The sequence below is a fragment of the Phyllostomus hastatus genome, unplaced genomic scaffold, assembly GCF_019186645.2.
Source record: "Phyllostomus hastatus isolate PE091 unplaced genomic scaffold, TTU_PhHast_1.1 phas_contig_86, whole genome shotgun sequence".
Taxonomy (NCBI): Eukaryota; Metazoa; Chordata; class Mammalia; order Chiroptera; family Phyllostomidae; genus Phyllostomus; species Phyllostomus hastatus.
In genome coordinates, this window is record NW_025333977.1 from 94,263,234 (window position 1) to 94,282,158 (window position 18,925).

Sequence of the window (18,925 nt, forward strand, 5' to 3'; positions counted from 1 at the left end):
GCAGAGCACATGCCTGGGTTGTGGGTCAGGTCCCTAGCTGCACATGTGTGAGAGGCAACTGATCAATGTTTCTCTTGCACATTGATGTTTCTCTCCTCTCTTTCTCCTTTGCTTCCCCTCTTTCTAAAAATAAATAAATAAATAAAATCTTTTTAAAAATCTTTTGAGGTGTTATAGGGGCTTTTCTGGGAACATCACAAAGTTATTCCTATATATGTTGAGATTTAATCCTTAAAACTTAAGTTTCTAATGAAAACCAAGAAATAATCAGTTAACGTTCTTTAGCTTGGACATTATTATAACTCTAGAAATATTTTTCATAGACTTAAAAGTCAATTATTAACATGGACTTAATTTTGCAAAATAGAGATATATCTGTCTTACTGAAACCAACAGATTTAAGGTAGCTTTTATTTACTAAGGATTAATCTTAAATCACATGGACTTGAAAAGCATTTGAGTTAGTTTCTATATTTCTGAGAATTTTAAAATACCCAATGCTTACAAGTGCTTGACTTTAAATTAAGTTTAACAATAGCATCCAGAGGTAGAAAATTATCTTACATTTATAACATATATATATACACACATACATACAGAGACAGACAGAGCACAATTGGATCCAATTGTTGTTTTGGAGGAATCTACAATTTATATCTGTCCTTGACAAGTCAAGTTCTAAATGATTTTCCCCCTTTTAAAATAAGGACAACCAGTTTTACCATCTCAAAGAACTGGTTTGAAATTTAAATATTATCATAGGCTGATCTATTTATCTAAATCCTCTTTCTGAAGCTTCAAGAGACCCATTAAATATGGTTTCCATTCATTCTGCCTAATCTTATAAACAGCTTTTTTCTAATTGTGCACACAAAAATTAATTTTAAATTAAAAAGGATACTCATCTTGACCATCTTAGTATAATGGGAGGCTGCTTGTCCTGGGCCTTGTCAGCCTGGGACCATGATGACCCACGTTAATTTTGAGATCTGTGAGTCTGAACAAACTTCTGACTTCTAGGGGACACAAGCCTTCATATCAGCACCTCCAGATGAGCCAATATTTTGGATATCCCTATAGGGCTGCTTTACACCCTACAGGAGAATTCTAGGTAACTCCACAAAGATTCTTAGTCACCTAAGAATACCTGAGCAAGGGCCAGGGATAGCTTACCAGATGCTGAGGTGATTTCCAAGGCATGGGCTCTACTCTTGGTCCCCTCTCTCAGGGTGAACCCAGTCCTGCGCACCCTCTCCTTCTCCCACGGGCTTCTCCAAAGCAGGTTGTGCTACCACACTGGAAGACTCCCAGTGCCCATCCCTACCTCTTCAGATTTAGGGGTCTGAACAATTATTGACGCCCCACTGCATATTTGGGGTGGGAAAGCAAGTGTCCTTTTTCTTTTGAAGCTAAAGAGAGTTCAGTCTCTCATTTAACCAGGAAAGATTTTGTTCAGACTTTCAGTAAGCAACTCAATTTAAAAAGCTGAAATTTAAAGCAGCAATCTATTTTTTTTTTCTTTTTGTGGGTTATGTCAACCCTTATCCACCTCTAGAACTTTTTAAGAAGAGTGCAAATAAAGCCATGGCCTGCTACTTAAAGCAAGGAGGTCCAGAATTCCAGAAGAAACTCTCTCCCATTCAGCCTATGTGAAGTGGGGACCCGGTGGGGCACGACAGGGCCTTGCTGGGACCTGGCACCAGGTCCTGGTCTGCAAGGTGGTCCTGGGCGGGCTTCTTGGAAATCCTGCCAACAACACCAAGTAAATACCAACGTAAGGAATATCCAAAACTGTAGACAGTTTTTATAAGAATTTATTTGAGCCAAACTGATGACATACATGACTGAGGAGACCAGAGAGCAAGTTCTCAAATGCTCCTCTACTGGTTATTTTAATGAACTCCTCAGGAAACAGAAATTACAGCAAAAGATAAATTCTTAAGAGAAAATTTTCTTCTACTGAAGTTTTACTATGAAGAAATTCTCGTATGTTTGTTATATGCACTCTATTTACATATTGAAAAGCTTTTTACATTCTAAAAGCTATTACTCGTGTTCTGGGATGGATGGATTGGGAGCTGATTTAGGACCAAGACAAGGAGTAGAGAAGTCTAACTTGTAGCATTTCTAAGGAATCAACACTAAACTTGCAGAGGATGATTATTACTATGAATTTTTATCTCCCCAACCCTCTTCTGATGAAAGCACTCATTTTCTTTAGGGTACCACTCCTCTTCCACATTTAGTTCACACAGTCGGGATGGAACTTCAGGGATAGGCATAGGACCCAGTCAGCAAACACCAGCACATTCTACCCTCCAGCCACGGTGACTGGTGATGGTGGGAGAGAAGAGGCATTTGACCCCAGGTCTCCCCAAGGAGATGCATATTTATAACATACATAGACATACACAGAGAGACTTTTGCTGGTCTATTTTGAAAGAGGCCCTCTTTCCCCTGGGATTGCTAAGCTAGTAGGACATTGGCCTGGAGCTGCCAGTAGCCATCCTAGATGCCACTTGGGAAGAATCTTCCAGATGGTGTAGTCACACAGAGGTGGGCAGAGCTGAGAGCTGGAGAGATGGATTTTTGAAAGCACTGTTTGAGCACCTGGATGTAGACTCGCCTTAGATCAGACATTTTAAGTATAGAGGCCAATAAATTCCGCTTTTTGCTTAAGCCAGTTTGAGTTGGGTTTCTATAACTAATGATTAAAAGAATCCTTATTATTCCAGATAGTTCCAGGTAGTACTTTAAAATATTTATGTAAATGATCTACAGAAGGATATGAAAATAATGGGCAAATAGTGAGACTGATATTGAATTCTTTTAGATAATAAAAAGTCAAACTGATGGAAATAATTCTGTAGGGAAATTGCATGAGACTGTTAGTGATAAGAAAAATGATTTGTCCTGACTGGTGTGGCTCAGTTGGTTGGACATCATCCCACAAATTTAAGGGTCACTGGTTCGATCCTTGGTCAGGGCCCATGTCTGGGTTGCAGGTTCAGTCCCTGGTCGGGGTACATAGGAGAAGTATCTGATGGTTGTTTCTCTCTCACATCAATGTTTTTCTCCCTCTCTTTCTTCCTCCATTCCCCTCCCTCTGAAAATAAATAAATAACATCCGGGGGAAAAAAAGAAAGAAAACTGACAAGTGTAGGTGTCATTGTAAGCAAATGGGTGGGAACACAAATAAAAAACAATAATTTAAATTCTGTCTATAGTATGACAATTTGCAAGCCAAAAAATGAGAGGTGTCAATGGCCCTTTAAGAATTGTTATGCCATGCCCTGACCAGTGTGGCTGTATTGGTTGGGCGTTATCCTGCAAAGTGAAAAGTCGCCAATTTGATTCCTGGTCAGGGCACATGCCTGGGTTGCAGGTTCGATCTCCAGATCTCCAGTCGGGGTGAGTACCAGAGGTAAGCGATCGATGTTTTTCTCTCGCATCGATGTTTCTCTCCCTCTTTTTCTCCCTCCCTTCCCCTCTTTCTAAAAATAAATAATAAAATTAAAAAAAAAAGGACTACAATGCCGAGAGGCAGGGGAGGTAGAACAGGGTATGGGGGGATAAATGGTGCTAGAAGGAGACTTGACTTGCAGTGGTGAACACACAATACAATATACAGATGATATATTATAGAATTGTACATCTGAAACATATATAATTTTATTAACCAATGTCACTCTAATAAATTCAATAAAAAAGAAAAAAAAAGAACTATTGTGCCAAGATGGTACTGTTGCCACAACATTTTGGAACAGTGTAATAGAAAACAACACCCCGGTTAACAGTTAACATGATTCCTCCCACCCTGTGTAGAATGCTGGGTTTGCTCTGCTTGGCTTTAAGGGCCCACTCTCCACCCTCGTCCACACTGCTCCCTGCTCAGGGCAGCTGACATATATTGACTGCACCAACAGTTTCTCTGTTGTTCAGCTTCTAGGTGGGATTCTTAACAGGGAGCCCTGACAAGGCAGAGAGGAGAGAGCAATTGGGATATTTATTTTTCTGGTTCTCTTCTTTCAAGGTTTCTTTAAGGTGGCTGCTTCTCTGTATCAAAGGCCCTCACTCTCTGTGCCATCTTCTTGGTTCTGATTATTGTGGCCTCCTCTCAGACCTAGGGACATTAACAGCCTTTTGTGGCAAATCCTGGGTTTCTGCTCTACCATGACCACATCTTTGTACTAGTGCCTATGTTAACCCGCCTCAGATTGCCTAACGGGCATGTGCCAAGTCCTTGCTTCTAGGGCCCTGTCAGATACGCATAGCATGCACATGGAGACTTTCATTTGGCTGTGATTGCTGACCCTCCAAAAATACATAAGCAAAGTAGGAAAAGTCTACAGGAGGGAAACAAGTGATCAAGGGGCCAGGGTGAGAGAGCCATCATGTGGGGACAAATCACAATCTGATGCTTAAGCATAAAGTTTGTAAGTGACTAATTTATAGATTAGATTACAAAATACAATAGTAGTGTTGGGAGCAAATCTTGAACTTGGAGATATAGTTTAAACAAATAAAATGAAGTATAACTCCATGCAGAAGATTGTACACTTGTAAAATTCATTATTCAAAAAGGTAGTACAACTGCAAAGTAAAAATCAATTTAAAGAGTGGTTTGAGTACAGAAATCAAGAATTTTTAGGTTAATGTTGAGACGTGAGAGAGGGAAATAGGGAACTGACCAGAAAATTCTTGTCTTTAATAATGAAATAAAATGTGAACATAAACAAAATAGAGTTAGCTTTTTATGTTTCACTTTAGTTGACCCTTCTGAAAACAAATACTTTCAATAGTACTTTTACCTCACTTTTTTAAAAATTCTAAACTATCATCTACTACTCTCTCCAGACTTCTTGACCTAGGGTCCATGGACCCAAGGGGTCTGTGGATAAAATTCTATTTCAATATAGTTTATTTCTTTTACAATCCTATGCGTTTTCTACATGTAAAAACATGATCGTGAGGGCACAGGCTTTTCCAGATGAGCAGAAGAGTGTGTTGTATAAGGAAGGCTAAAATTTGGGGGAACCAAGTCAGCTATCTGGGTTACCCAGGGGGCAGCAGAGAAGGGTGTTGTCTTGTTTCACAACTCTGGCAAGGATCCCAATTATCAGTCACTTCTCTTGGAGTGGCAGAGAACCCTCCCCACTTTGGTCTGGAGGCAGAGGCCATAGAGGATGGAGTTGTGGTAGAAACTAGTAAGGAACCAGAAGACAAGGGGCCTGGGTAGGCAGGATGAAGCTGGGATGATAGAATGATCTTCCTTCCTGGCAGAACTGCAGTGGTCACATCCCTACCTTGGTTGCTGCTAACAGAGACTCTCTCCTTGGCTCCATTCCCTGATCTCATCCTGCCATACCGGACACACGATTTTACACCATAAGACCAATCCTTGGGCCTCTTACTTCTTGTCCTAATCTTTGGAAGCTACAAAGCCCTGAGCCAACATACGCAGCCAGTCATTGCTTTGCTCTCAGTGTGTAACCTTTCAGGACCCAGACCGATAATCCTGACACTGTGGATCCCTATCTAAAGGAGTTCCTGGTCATGCGGCCCAGGGGTCAAAGCCTCTGCCAAGCTGAAAACCACACCATATAGTTGTGCTGGATCACTGCAAGGGAGCCCTGAGCAGAGAGGAGGAGTGGAGGCTGGAAACTAGCTTTTGTTTTACCTGTGGGCTGTGTCTGGCTAGAGAGGCAACCCTTCTAACTTACACAAGGACACAGCAGAAGCCCTGGACCAGAGCTACTGGTGGTACGGCCTACCTAGCAACAAATCCTTCCACAGATATTCCACTGTGCAGTTTAATCTTCATAGAATCATGGTCTCACAGTTAGGGGGTTCTGAATAGTTGATTATAGCTAACCCCAAATACCATGTCCAAATCCCTTCTGAATAAATCATGGTATTTTTGAGCACCTCCAACTTCATTCTTCCTTTATATATTTAGGTTCTTACTTATGCCTGCAGCAATTTCAATCTCTCTCTCTCTTTCTGTCTCTCTCTTTCTCTCTTTTCTGACTTATTGCTTGCAATATTCTCTTGGCTTAGCCAAGAAATAAATATAAACTACCTTTAAACTTTTATATAATTCATAATGAATATCACTGGCAAACAGTAAAAAAAGATAAATTGACAACAGTTATTACTGATACATTTTAAAAATTGTTTTTAGCTAAAAATTGGGGGGAAATTGAATCAGAAAATTTGGACTTGATAGAAATAATAGCCATAAGAAAATCTACAGTGGGTGTATCAACTAAGGCATTTTCAGCTGTAAGGAACAGAAAGCTCAACTAAACTGGCTGGGGAAAAAAAGAAGGACTGGGAGGGGACTTAATGGCTCGTGCAACTGTAAAGTGCATAAATAGCTCTTTCAGAGGCAGCTTGGTCAGGACTTCAGTTCAGTTTCCATGGAGTCCTCCAGGTCTCTGTGTGGTGGCTTAACTGTCAGCCAGGTTTCCCTCATGACGGCAAAATGGTTGCAAGGCTCCCAGGCTTCACATCTTCATACGACACCAGTTAAATGATGGGAAGAGAACTGCGTTCCCAGAAGACCAAACATCATTGGCCTGAATTAAGTCATGTCCTACTCCCTGAAACAACAACAGTTCACTGCAAATGGAATTTTTCTTCTGATGAGCCGAGGCCTGAGCAATGGTCCCTGCGTTAGCCAGGAGTGGAGCTGGCTTTCCTTAGAGCCTCTGGACTGCCTGGTGGAAATATGGCTATTGGGTCAAAGTTGTGGTGGTCACCAGGAATAAGGAAATGGATAACGTTGGCAGGAGATGGACAACCACAATGTCTTCTAATAAGGCAAAAACTTTAGCAAGATTTGATATCTAATATCAAATAAATAAACCAAGCAAGGAGGCAAAACTTAATTTAAAGTGTAAATGAAAAGTAATTGATCTTAGTGAAAAATATTCCATTTAAAAAATGAAAATAGATAAAAATGGATACCTTTCAAGTGTGTGTCATAGAAAGATGATGAAAGAATTAAATTGACTTAGTGGTATTTGTTCCAGAGAACACATTCCTGATAAAAATGAATCAATGTTGCCTTAACCAGGTGGCTCAGATGGCTAGAACGTTGACCTGCAGCACCAAGGCTGCAAGTTTGATCCCCCGGCAGCGCACATACAGGAAGCAACCAATGAATGCATGGATGAGCAGAACAACAAAATCAATGTCTCTTCTTCTCTCTCCCTCTCTCTCAAATCAATCAATAAATTTTTAAAAAATGAATCAATGTTGGTGGAATTCATTTGAAATGCTTGTACTGAAATCCTCCTTGAGGACAAAATGGCAGTGACAGAAATGTTGTCCATCCTCCTACACTGACTCCTAGAGGCCACTGCCCCTTTGAGGCTCCCACCAGCCATCCCAATAATCTGTTTGGGTTCTGGGTCTCACAATAAACACAATGACTTGTGGCATGTGGAACTGAATTTCCTCACTGTTTTAAAACTTGTAATAAGTACCTGCCTCCAGAGGCCTGTTCTTTACACAGTGCCTCATGGGTGATTCATCTGCAAGTCTCCTCACATTCTGGAAAATAACTTTTTCTGGTCAGATTCCTGGAATTCATACAAAGACCCTGCGATTGCCTCTTGTAATATTTTCTCCCACGTTGGGTTAACTTTTCCTCTGGGCGTTTCTGTTCTAAGAATGTTCCCTTTGACAGGAAAAACAGAAGCAAGATACAAATTGAAGAGTTCTGCTTTCTCTTTGTCCCCACCAGCATGACAACACTGACCACAAAAATTGTATCCCTTTTTTGCTTTGAGTGTGACTTTATGAAGGTCCTTACAGGCCTCAATTCACAGGGGGCTTTCACTTTCTCAAAAGTCCATGGACATCATTCCATCTTCTTATGGTCACCAGTGATTGTGTGCCCTCGGTCCATCTTAGGCTGACTTTCTCTTATTTTCAAATAAACAAACATTTATGTAACTGTATGATTTTTAAGTCCTTCCTCTTTTGCATTGACTTAAGATTTCATAGGTAAAGCAAATGTTCTTAAGAGTTATTCAATTCTTGAGTATTTTTCTAAAATCTCAAGCCACGGTATTAATATTATTTTAATTGTTAAAATCTAGGGAATACATCTAACCGTGTTCTACCATTGTCCTCACTATCACAAACTTCAAGAAGACACAGCTGCTTTCTCCCAAGGTTCTTGCCACTTCTACTCTGCCAACCAATTTCTCCTTTTGGCCAAATTTAGGTTCAGAGCAGCAGTTCCTCTTACTACTTCCTCTACTTTCTGGAAGATAAAATTGTCAGCAAGCAGTACTAATAGCTAAAGTTTACTGAGTTCTTGTATGCAAGGCACCCTTCCTCTGAGGAAGCTGAGGCCCAGAGGAGCTAAGTATCTTGCTCAAGTTAGTCCATCTGGAAAGTTGGGAAGCATGAGCATCAAAGTCAGAGTCTGAGTCCAGATCCAAGTTCTGTCTGTAGTTAAAAGGGCTTCTCATGCAGACGGCAGTTACCGGAGGGGAAGAAGGGCAGGGGGTGGATGAAGAGGGAAAAAGGGGTCAAATACACGGTGACAGAAGGAGGTTGGGCTTTAGTGGTGAACACACAATAGAGTATACAGCTGTAGTATTATAAGGCTGTACACCTGAACTTTATATAATGTTATTAACCAATGTTATCCCAATAAATAAATTTATTTGTTTATTTACATAATAATTAATTAATTATTACAAAGAGCTTGTTGCACAGTTTGGTTTGGGCCAGATAGACTTCCAGCAGGCCTAAGGATGTCAAGATCTTCCAGCAGCATCTCCAGCCTCTGGCCTGCTTTTGGGATGTGGGGTGGCTTGTGGTGTATTTCCTGCATCTGACTGTGGGAGCTGTGGTAATCCCACTGTGACATCTTTTCTGGATTTCTCCCCTCCTTCCACCCTCAGCTTTCCAGCCTCATGACCTATAACCTAATACCCTCTCCATCCCTAAGAGGGTTTCCGTGGTTACCTCCCAGGATGTCTTCATCCCCTCCCCTGACAAGTCACATAAAGAAGCTTTTCTTTAACACCTTTGCTTCCTCCTGCTGGTGAACCATCTTGCACACACTATGTATGTGGCTGGCAGACAGATAATGGTGGCACACTCTCGGGGCCACTTGAGGTTAGTGATGGGTTCCCAGGTAGAATGGTTATTCCTTGTGGATCCTCCCATAAACAGTCCTGCTCTTGCTCTCTTCTTTCCCCTAAAGTTAGATAAGTTTTGGGAATGCCACTTTTTTCAAGTTGTGTTGTTTTTGTTAAATTGCTGCCCAAGCCTCCCTTCCTTTCCATAGTCATTAAGAGTTACATCATCATCAAAAAGCCCAATCATCGAAATAAAAGCAGCTAATACTTATTGAGCTCTTACTATGCCCTGTTTAAGGGCTTACACTATTAACTTACTTAATTTTCTCAGAATAATTCTATGAAGTACCATATTTTTGGACTATAAGATGCACTCTTTTTTACCACATTTTTTGCTTCAAAATTCTTTTCCCTATTTTCCTTCTCTAAAATCTAGGTGTGTCTTATGGTGCAGACCCCAGACACACCTAGGTTTTAGAGGAGGAAAATAGGAAAAAATTTTGAAGCAAAAATGTGGTAAAAACGTGCGTCTTATAGTCCGAAAATACGGTAGGTACTATTATAATCAACATTTTGCAGATGAGGAAACTGAAGCACAGAGAAGCCACAAAACTACTGAACAGCTCATTTCTGCTGATAATCATCCAGTTTGCTCCTGAATGAGAACAAAGCCTATATGCATCTGTATCTTTTACAAACTCTCTATATTTTCAAATAATCCACATGACTGAAGGAATCCTAAGACTGAAAGAATTATCATTTCACTAAAATGATTTTAAATTCAGTATTACCACATTTAACTATAAACCACTATAAACTTAGAAAGTATTGTTTTCTTGTCAATAATTCCAATTATAATATTTACTTTAATTACATAGAATTATGATTTCAGAATAGCATAAATAGTCATTATAATTCAAACTGCAAGTATTTCCATCACATAATCATAAGTGAATTCCCTCAATTCTTATTTTTAAGTTTGGTCAACTGAGATTATCTCACTTGTAAAAACTTTTTGATTATTAATGTTGCCACTAATATTTTTGGCTAACATTTTAATTCTTCCTATATTATTACCAAGTTTTTTTGGTTATTATTTAATTCGTTTCAAGGGATCTTTCAAGTGTTTCCTATTCCCACAAAGAAACATTTCAGAATATCAGACACTACTTTCAGAATCTCAGAAAGAATTCTCACCCTGTCATTTGTCACTCTGTTTTCTCTAGGGTAGTAGACTGTTAAGTTTTGACTTGTGCCCATTGAATTGCGGTCCTGGTTTCCCTGGGAGTCCAGCAGCTTTGCTCATAGCTGCAGGTGGTTTTATAACACTTCTTGCAATCATTACTTTCTGCTAATTCCAAAAACCACCTTATTTTACCTTTCCAAATCCCAATAGCTCCTTTCTTTCCCTGCCTCTTCTTCTCCCATCATCCTTTCAACTCCAAGGGGTATTTTGTTTGTTTTGTTTTGTTTTTTTCTTTTTTTGTATTTTTCTTTTTCCTATTTGGAGAATGAGTCAGGGTTATTAACTGCAAGCATAGCAACTGATTCTGGCTCACTTGAGCAGGAAAGGAAAGAAATTCTTGGAAGGATAGTAGGTAGATGACAACATGAAGGCTGGAGATACTGGTGAATGAATGGGCAGAAACATGGGGAGGTGGACAGCTGTAACCACAGCCATGGTCACATCATGGCTGGTTCCAAGGCTGTGTCACTGTGGCTGCCGAGCACTGTCCCTGGCACTGCTGCCACCACCGCCCCAGACATCAGAGGCTGCCGCCGCCACTTCAGGAGCAGTCAGCTTCTTTGCATCATTTGCTGCAGACCCATGATTCTTTGCATAGATCCAGGTGATTCAGGCTGGATCATGTAATCATGTCCCAATTTCCAAGGAGACGGCTATTTCCTACCAAGATGATGCAAGGGAAGACCCCTCTAAACAATAAGAGGGTTTGTGTGCTGAGCGCCCTTCAAAAACAACCAAGGAAATATTGACTATCATAGACCCGAGCCCTAGGCACGTAATCCTCTTTTTCCCAAACAGAGGAAGGGACCAATCTCTGTTTTAAATGTCATGAGTGCCTTTTTCTTTTTCATAAGTAATACCAGCTGCCTGAAGTTTTCTAATACATCATAATATATAATTAATGTACAATAAATAATTTATATATTTAAATTATGTTTATGTTTACTATATTCATATTTACTATTTTATATTATTATATTACAATAATATGTTGTATGGTAATGTGATAACTGAACATAGTTTAATTTATATTAATGATTTCCTTAGTAACCATTTCCAACATAGAATTAAGGATAATTATATTTTAAATAAGAAATCTGTAACTTCAAAATATTTTATTTTTATTTTTATTTATTGATTTTAGGAAGAGAGAGGAAGGGAGAGAGAGAGATGTCGATTTGTTATTCCACTTCTTTATGCATTCATTGGTTGATTCTTGTATGTGCCCTCATCAGGGATCAAACTCGCAATCTTGGCGTATCAGGATGATGCTCTAACCAACTGAGCTATGTGGCCAGGGCCTCAAAATCTTCAAAACACTAAAAAATAAAAAACCATTCAAACATGTGTTAAAGGGGGAGTTCAACAGCAGTGGAAAATTTTTACTTTGAAAAGCTATATATATATATACATATACAGAGAGAGAGAGAGAGAGAGAGAGAGAGAGAACACTTAACAGCTACAAAGAGAAACCACCAATTCAATGGTAAAAATGCTATGTCATTCTGGCACTTAGTATAATGTTTTCAAGCATTAAGACCTTGGTAGTTATTCTAATATTCCATCTGCTCTAGATTGCAGTAGTTAGGAAATGAGATGTTTTACATAAATGTATTTTCCAGAGAGTATCAATTTAAGCAATAACTTTTTCATTCTGACTTTTAAAATATACTTAAACAAATTATATACTTCCTTTTCTTATATAAGAAACTGAGCTAAAGATTTTGTTCTTTTTTCCCCCTAATTTTATTTTTACATAGAAACTTTGTTGAGCTATAACTCAATTATAGAACACATACTAAGTGTATAATTCAATGTCTTTTTAAAAGCATATTCACAGACTTGTACAACCATCACCATAACCAATTTTAGAACATTTTCATTACTTCAAAAGGAAACTCCATACCCTTTACCAGTCTTTCCCCAGCTTCCCCCAAACCTAGACCTAGGTAACCACTAATCTTTTTGTTTCTACTGACTTGTCTCTTCTAGATTCTTTATATAAATAGAATCATATAATACATGGTCTATTGTCATTGACTTCTTTCACTTAAAATGTTTTCAAGGTTTCATTGTGTTGTAGTATGTATCAGTACTTCATTTTTTAAAACTTATTTATTTATATGTAGAGAGAAGGGAAGGGAGGGAGAAAGAGAGAGAGAGAAACATAGATGTGTGAGAGATATCTCTATAGGTTGCCTCTCTTGCACCCCCAACTGGGGACTTGACCTGAAACCCAAGCATGTGCCCTAACTGGTAATCAAACTGGTGACCTTTTGGTTCACAGGTTGGCACTCAATCCACTGAGCCACACCAGCCAGGACAGTACTCCATTTTTTAAAATATATATTTTATTGATTACGCTATTACAGTTGTCCCATTTCCACCCCTTCACTCCCCTCCACCCTGTACACCTTCTCCCACCCACATTTCCCCCCTTTAGTTCATGTCCATGTGTCATACTCATCAGTTCTTTAGCTTCTACATTTCCCATACTATTCTTGCCTCCCCCTGTCTATTTTCTACCTACCATCTATGCTACTTATTCTCTGTACCTCTTCCCCCTCTCTCCTCCTCCCACTCCCCTGTTGCTAACCCTCCATGTGATCTCCATTTCTGTGGTTCTTTTCCTGGTCTAGTTGTTTGCTTAGTTTGTTTTTGTTTTTGTTTTAGGTGTGGTTGTTAATAATTGTGAGTTCGCTGTCATTTTACTATACATGTTTTTTATCTTCTTTTTCTTAGATAAGTCCCTTTAACATTTCATATAATAAGGGCTTGGTAATGATGAACTCCTTTCACTTGACCTTATCTGAGAAGCACTTTATCTGTCCTTCCATTCTAAATGAAAGCTTTGCTGGATAGAGTAAACTTGGATGTAGGTCCTTGGCTTTCATGACTTGGAATACTTCTTTCCAGCCCCTTATTGCCTGTAAGGTCTCTTTTGCGAAATCAGCTGACAGTCTGATGGGAACTCCTTTGTAGGTAGTAGGTAACTGCCTCCTTATCTCTTGCTGCTTCTAGGATTCTCTCCTTCATTTTTACCTTGGCTAATGTAATTATGATGTGCCTTGGTGTGTTCCTCCTTGGGTCCAACTTCTTTGGGGCCCTCTGAGCTTCCTGGACCTTCCTGGAAGTCTATTTCCTTAGCCAGCTTGGGGAATTTCTCCTTTATTATTTGTTCAAATAACTTTTCCACTTGTTGCTCTTCCTCTTCCCCTTCTGGTACCCCTATAATTTGGATGTTGGAACGTTTAAAGATGTCCTGGAGGTTCCTAAGCCTCTACTCATTTTTTTGAATTCTTGTTTCTTCATTCTTTTCTGTTTGGTTGTTTCTTTCTTCCTTCTGGTCTACTCCATTGATTTGAGTCCCAGTGTTCTTCCCATCACTATTGGTATTGGTTCCCTGTACATTTTCCTTTATTTCACTTAGCATAGCCTTCATTTTTCATCTAATTTGCGACCAAATTCAACCAATTCTGTGAGCAATCTGATCACCAGTGCTTTGAACTATGTATCTGATAGGTTGGCTACCTCATGATTGCTTAGTTGTATTTTTTTCTGGAGCTTTGATCTGTTCTTTTGTTTGGGCCATTTTTTTTTTTTGTCTTGACACACCTGCTATGTAGTGAGGGGCAGAGTCTTAGGTGTTCACCAGGGCGGGGTAACCCCCAACTCTGGGTTGTGATGCTGTATGTAGGGGAGGGGTCCGAGAGGGAACAATGGCGCTTGCTCCGCTCTCTGCCAGATTTCAGTCACTTCTGCCACTTCCCCCAAGCAAACTGGGCCCTTCTGGCGCTGATTCCCATGTGGGTGGGTTTGTGTATGTTCTAGGACCCTGTGGGTCTCTCAAGCGAACTCTCCTGCGAGACTGGGAATCTCTCCCTGCACGTCAACCCCCCACAGGTGTTTTCAGTTGTTGTTTTGAGGCTTTATTTCCCCGCGCTGGGGCCCTGGATTGCAAGGTCTGTCTTGCCCCCCAGTTTCGCCTGGTTTGTCTGCATGTGAATGTGGGACTGCCCGGTTTTGCAAGCCACTTTGTGTGCCCAGCCCCTCCACAATCCGCTGCCTTGCTGGGCCCCGCCCGCTGCCACCTTGCGAGCCTGGGGTCCGCCAGCCACCACTTTGCCATGACCCATCTCTGCCCGACTCTGCCCCTCCTATTGGTCTGGATGAATATGTCTACTTTCACTCTTTGGGCACTGGACTTCCACACAGTTCAATTTTCTGTCAGTACTGGTTATTATTTTGTTTCTAAATTGTTGTCCTTATTTTAGTAGTGCGAGGAGGCACAGTGTGTCTACCTACACCTCCATCTTGGCCGGAAGTCCAGTACTTCATTATTTTTATGGCTGAAGAATAGCCCATTGTATATGTTTTGTTTATCCATTCATTCCTAAATGGACATTTGAATTGTTTACACTTTTTGGCTATCATGAATAATGCTGCTATGAACATTCATGTACAGGTTTTGGTATGAACATATATTTTTTATTTCTTTGGGGTACCTAGGAATTGAATGTCTGGGTTGTATGATACCACTATGTTTAACCTTTTGAGAAACTGCCAAACTGTTTTCCAAAGTTTCTGCAACATTCGAAATTCCTACAATGGTGTATTAGTACTCATTGTTTTTTCTTTTTGTTTAATTGTATCTGTCTGTGAGTATGAAATAGTATCTCACTGTGGTTTTGATTTGCATTTCCCTGTTGACAAATTATGTTGAGCATCTTTCCATGTGCTTATTGTCCACTCGTATATCTTCTGGAGAAGTATGTATTCACATCCTTTGCCTATTTTTTTATCGGACTATTTGTCTTTTTATTATTGAGTTGTAGAAATTCTCTATAGAAGTTAGTCAGTTCTTGATGACTGAGAGCCTTCTTATGATCATCAATGACTGAGGTTCACTATACTACAGTGGAAAGCTTATGTGTCCTAGATCCCATGCTGGGCTGTCAGCTCTAAATGAAAAGGCAACCCAATGCTGTTGGGAAGAACTAAAAAAAAAAAAAAACCCCCAGTTACATGACCCTGTCCTCATACATTTATATCTATAATTTTTTCTTAGTTTCTCTGCTATCACCCCTTGTTTTCACAGCTCTAAGTATTTATCATTACTCTAGGAAGAGGTGGAAGGTAACTCAGCTTATCCCACAAATGACGTGCTTGGGCATTGAGACAGCTTTATTTTTTCTGTTTTCTTTTCTTTTCTTTTCTTTTCTTTTCTTTTCTTTTGAGACAGCTTTCTTGTGTGTCTTGGGTAATTACAGTTGCCAGGAATCTGATTTCTGATAGAATTTAGATGGCATTTTACATAACTAGAGATAATAAGTTGAATAGGATGTGATTAATTGGGGTGGCTTTGGGAAGTGACTTTTCAGGGAAATCCTCCAGTAGATAGTGTCAGTAACCTGGGAGAGAGGAGGAGATTCCCATAGGTGAGAATCTGGAAGATGTGCATGGAAAATGCATTGTTGGTTCGACTGATCTGGTAACTGTGGCTAGAAGCAATGAACAAAAAGAATCTCCTACAAAGTAGTAAAAGGTCTAAATTCAGCTTTTGAACTTACTGCTAGGCTGCTAATAATTGGTCCTGATAGGTCAATCTTCTTCTGGTTTCCTGATGTGAGAGAAAAAAAAACAAACCAAGATCACTCCTCCTTGTTTCCTGCCTTACCAGCCTCCCCCTTCTAACGACCCCACCCTGCCCTGGGCTTGTGGCTAAACTGCCCAACTGCCAACTAAAACCCACAATTCCCAGCATGCCTTGCACACCCAGAAGCCCCAGTCCCCACCATTCATTCTGCTCCCCACCTGAAAGTGGCTCCAGCAAATCACCTTCAAGATACAGGGCACCCACTGCAGGGCCTCTCTCTCTCTGGAGGCCTCTCGCCTCTACCTCCTTTGACTGTGGCTGAACCTGCTACCACTTGACAGCAAACCACATTTGACAGGAACAGGAAGGGTGACGGGGCCCACTGCCCCAGGCCTCTACTAAATCAACAAGGTAGTGCTCACTTTCCTCCCACAGCAAGGACTCCTCTTTCCTCCTCTGGTGGCCTTATCCCTGACTTACAGATCTTCTGGGGGTAGGTGAATATGAAATGAACATAGGAGTTTTTGATCTGTGCTTTGTGACAGTTTGCACCTTGCCCCACTGCCAAGACCTCTCTGGTCTCAGTCACCAACACTTCCTCCTCTTCCCCGGACACTCCCTCACTTCTAAGGAAATGCTCCTTGTCCTACAGCTGACCTCCAGGCCTGCACCCTTCCATGAGGAGGAATCCCACCACACTGTTTTGCTCCTTTCACTTCCCTGAGCAGCCAGAACTTTGCCTCATGGCTGTGCCTTTCTGATACCATTCTAGAGTGTCACAGCTGTTGGGAGGCACTGCTGTGAGAGAAGCCAGCTTCAAAAGGGTTTTTTTTTTTTTTTGAGGGGGTGAGTGTGGCACAAACTCATTTGGTTACAAAACATGACCTGAACTGACAAAAGCCTCTTTTGTCCACTTTTTCTTTTGTTCACTTAATGTGAATATTCATGTTTGTTGCCAAAATATTTGTGTTGATTTTGGAGTGTTGGTTCTAGACTTTGTTGGAGGAATTATGTAATATATGGTATATGTAAATCATGAAAAATTGTGATTTTTGAGACACTTTTGCACCCAAATTATAGGGTAAGGTTTTTTGGACCTGTTCTATAATGCCACACAAAACAGGGCATGATAATTAACTATTAGACATCCAAGTGACAGAATAATATGAAACTAATCAAAATCATGTCCATGAAAATTTAAGGACCTAGAAAAACGATTCCAATTATTGTTATAAACTATCTGTGTAAACTTACAAAAGAGCATATGGAATCTGACCTCAACTTTATTTAAAAATATTACATATGCATTCAAAAAGCTTGGAATGCAATATACCGTAAAGTTAACAGTGAGTTGTTTCTGTACTGTGGGTCTGTGGTTGATTTTCTTCTTTCAAGCCCTTTCAGTATCTATGTAATACTTTTTTTAAAGATTTTATTTATTTATTTTTAGAAGGAGAGGGAGGGAGGGAGATAGGGAGAGAGAGAGAAACATCGACGTGTGAGAGAAACTTCAATTGGTTGCCTCTTGAACACCCCCAACAGGGGACCTGGCCCACGACCCAGGCATGTGCCCTGACTGGGAATCAGACCGGCACTCTTTTGGTTCTCAGGCCAGTGCTCAATCCACTGAGCCACACCAGCCAGGGCTATGTAATTCTTTTGTAATGAGAAGAAAAAATTTTTAAACCCATAGTTGTCGTTACTAAAAATAAGTTGGTATTGACCCTTTCTAATGTATGGCCTTGGGCAAAACATATAATCAATATGAGCCCAATTTTCTCTTCTGGAAATTGAGTATGTACCTGGACTTTCTCCTCTAGCAGGCCTGGGCTGCCCACTGTCTTATACAGCAGTGCAGACCAAGAGTTTCCCACACATTGCCTGCTATTTCACAAGTGGGTCCTTGTAAACAAGGATGACCAATAACCCTTTTTGGTCTGTCTTTCCCTCCCCCATCACATTGCCTTGGCTTCCACCACACACAGAGACTTTGCCACTTTGTCAAGGCTAACCCCACTTAAGCACTTGATTCCATTTCTACTCATCTCTCTCTGACCTGTTCTGCCAAGGAAAATGGATATATTTATATGGCACTTCACATTTTACAAAAGATACTCACATATTGATCCTTCCCTTCATGACCTTGTCTCTCGAAACTGCAGCTGTCTCTCCCTATGTTTATTTCTATACCCCTGGTCACTAATTAACGAACACCTGGCAACCTGTCTATTCTAGACACTGACATATATCGGCAAATAAACAAATTTCCTTCCCTCAAGTGCACACAGTCTAGTCGGGGAGGCAGACAAGTAGCAAGTAAGTATATAATAATATATCAAGCAGTGACATGAATAAAAAACATTGTGAAGAAAAAGAAAGTAATGGGGGTGTGCACTATTTTAGATGGTGCAGTCAGGGGAGGCTTCTTTGAGGAGGTGACAATTGAGCAGACGCCTAAAGCAAGTTAGGGAGTGAATTGTTTAGATATCTGGGGGACAGGGGAGCATTCTTGACCTAGAAAAGAACAAATGACAAAAGCTCTGAGACAAAAGTCAACTTGGCTTAAATGAGGAGTTGCTGCTTAAATGAGGATGTCATGCTTTGGGTGGAGTGAGGAGGAAAGTGGTAGGCATGAAATCGGAGGGAGCAGATCATGCAGAGCCTTGAGACCATGGTAAGGATTTGTGTTTATATTTGTCAATTATGAAAAAGGGGTTCTTAATGGCCAACCATTTTTTTCTGAGTTCTTAACCTCTCCAATTGCTCTAGAGCAAGTGACAGATTCTCACTTCATTTAAGAATCCTTTGCTGGGCCCTGACTAGTGTGGCTCAGTGGATTGAGTGCTGGCCTGTGAACCAAAGGGTCACTGGTTTGATTCTCAGTCAGGGCACATACCTGGATTGTGGGCTAGGTCCCCAGTGGGGGGTGCACAAGAGGCAACCACATATTGATGTTTCTCTCTCTTTCTCTCTCCC

General features: G+C 40.4%; 1 long non-coding RNA gene across 1 annotated transcript; it reads right to left on the reverse strand.

Moving 5' to 3' along the window:
• Positions 1 to 11,512: 11,512 nt before the first annotated feature.
• Positions 11,513 to 18,142, reverse strand: LOC123826762. The gene is made up of 3 exons (XR_006787123.1): positions 18,069 to 18,142; positions 15,924 to 15,973; positions 11,513 to 11,672 (listed from the first exon to the last, which is right to left on the reverse strand). It is a non-coding gene; the product is annotated as an uncharacterized LOC123826762 (long non-coding RNA).
• Positions 18,143 to 18,925: the final 783 nt, after the last annotated feature.